Source organism: Phodopus roborovskii, unplaced genomic scaffold (assembly GCF_943737965.1).
Source record: "Phodopus roborovskii unplaced genomic scaffold, PHOROB, whole genome shotgun sequence".
In the NCBI taxonomy this organism is placed as follows: domain Eukaryota; kingdom Metazoa; phylum Chordata; class Mammalia; order Rodentia; family Cricetidae; genus Phodopus; species Phodopus roborovskii.
Genome location: NW_026126446.1, coordinates 2003614 through 2006172, shown reverse-complemented (window position 1 = coordinate 2006172; position 2559 = coordinate 2003614). Strand labels below are relative to the sequence as shown.

The 2559-nt window shown below is 43.8% G+C and overlaps 1 non-coding gene across 1 annotated transcript; it reads right to left on the bottom strand.

The window, feature by feature from the left end:
• Positions 1-2140: 2140 nt before the first annotated feature.
• LOC127224779 (small nucleolar RNA SNORA70) lies at positions 2141-2272 on the bottom strand. The gene has a single exon (XR_007834739.1). It is a non-coding gene; the product is annotated as a small nucleolar RNA SNORA70 (small nucleolar RNA).
• Positions 2273-2559: the final 287 nt, after the last annotated feature.

Here is a 2559-nt window from a genome sequence, read left to right as displayed (position 1 = left end):
AGGCTGCTTGATGGTGACTGGAGGCAAGGGGGATCTTGGCTTCCTTCCCAGAGTGCATTGGTTGGGAGAAATCTCCAGAATCCTCTCTTCTTCAAGCATTTATCATGTACTGGCTCTTTATATTCGTTATCTCAATCAACCTTGAAAGAATCTCCAGAAGGGGCAAGGGAGATGGTTTGGTTTGGTTGGTAAATCACTTGCCATGCAAGCATGAGGACCAAGTTCAGTCCCCAGCACCCAAGTAAAAATGCTAGGCTGGAGGCATGCACTTGTGATTTCAGGTCTGAGAGGGTGGAAACAGGTGGATCCCTGGGTCTAGCTAGGCAGCCAGTCTTGTCTACTTGTCAAGTTCTAGGCCAGTGAGAGAGCCTGTCTCAAAAAACAACAACAACAACCAAAAAAAAAAAAAAAAAAAAAAAAAACCATACTCACAAAAACAAGTATACCGCACCTAAGGAAAAACAACATGATATTGTCCTCTGGCCAGCACACATACACACACACACACACACACACACACACACACACACACACACACACACACACAGGGTGGGTCCAGGTAGAGCTGTGTGCATCTTCATTTTGCAGATCATGGAAATGAGGCAACACACTTTAGTGATGGAAACTGCCCAAGCCACAAAACTGTGTGTCTGACTGCAGCATTGACCCATCCAAATGTGGCTCTGAGAAGCCACCATGCATGATGTCCTCCCTTCAGAAACCATCAAGCCAGGCTGCCTTCAAGTCAGGGCCATCCATATTTTCCGGGGATACAATTTCCAAGGAGACTGGCCAGCAGAGGGATTGAAGACAACTTGTGTCTGGAGTCGCTGTAACTGAATTGCCTGGGGTTCCCAGGGAAAGGAACGGACTGGGATTATTTTCTTATCACATCTTCAGCACCCTTGTCTGCTGATTATCCACTACTATTATTTTGTGCATTTAGGTGGAAGGGCAGGGACACATATATGCTTGCACATGTATGCAGGTACATATAAAAGTCAGAGATTGATATTGAATGTGTTCCTTGATTTTTCTCCACCTTATTTTTTGAGACAATCTCCTGTTGAACCTGGAGCTCATTAATTGACTAGTCTGGCTGGTCAGCAAGCTCCAGGGACCTCTTAACACCATCTCCTTCTAATCCTGGGTTTACAAGTGCACACTGCTGTGCCTGGATTTGGACACAGGCAATAGGGACCTGAACTTAGGTCCTTAAGCTTGTGCAAAACCCAGGTTGCAATCACTCCAATCAGCATCCACAGTGCATCTGAAACAGACAGACTTGTGCTTCCTCTCTCCAGTTCTCCTTGGTCTATAACAAGAATGTGCCTTACTCAACAGTAGGCACACTCTGCTGTGGGCCAAGACATCTTCTTCATGGGAATACCTTGTTTGTCACTCCAACCACTGATTCGGACCACACAATCCTTCTACTCTTTACCCAGAGCATCAGCAGCTACTTACGAAGCTTGGTCAAGTGGTAGTGGCACATACCTTTAATCCTAGCACTTGGAAGGCAGAGGCAGGCAGATCTCTGTGTGTTCAAGGCCAACCTGGTCTACAAAGCAAGTTCCAGGACAGCTAGGAATGTTACACAGAGACACCTTGTCTCAAAAACAAACACAAAAACAAGCTATATGAAACTTGAGTTCATCATCTGCTTGAATGAGTTTCTTGGCTGGGAAGGAGATATTCAGCTTCATCTTGCACAGTCAACTATCTAGAAGGTACCATGAAAAAGGATCCATGTATTTTTTTTTTACTTTTCCTCAGAGTGGATGTGATATTTATTACTAAACACGATTAGATGGGGTGGACCGCCCAGTAGAAGAAGCCCTTGGGTGCAGTGCTTCAGGGGACTGTGGCTGGGCATATAGTTGATCACAACTATCAGGGATAAGCTGCTTCTCAGCTACCATATCTTCAGAGAAGTCCCATTTCTTTGAGAGATGAATCTCCTGGTAGCTTAAGGAGCCTGAATTTGGTCCTATGCAGGGCTTAGGGTGAATGTACATGATGATCTGGCCAACATGACTTCTGACCATTGTGTCCTGGGGTTTTCCAGAGGCATCTCACCTACCTGTCAGGAACCTAGACTGGGAACAGTATTGAGATCAGAGACATAAATATACTAGAACATTGTCTCCAAGGTCCCTTAGGGCAGTCCATATAAGAAATAGGCTGCTACACTACCAAGGAGGGGTGTTTAGAGCCACTGCACAGAAGGCTCCTAAGAGTAAAGGAACCTGCTTGACTTAACTGCTTGCCAACATCTATTTTTTTAAACAAATGATATTGCATCCAAAAGAAAAGTCACTAGGAAATTGAAATTGCATTGAATATATATGAAGAAATGATGTAAACATTTTATATTTAAATGTTAATAATAACAAACTGCTCACTGAATTCTTTATAACTATTTAAAATAACAATACGTGTGGGGAGTGGTTGAGACAGGGTTTCTTTGTGTAACCCTGATTGTCCTGAAACTTAACCTGTAGACCAGGCTGGCCTCAAACTCAGAACAATACATTTTTAAAAGTGTGCCATTATGGA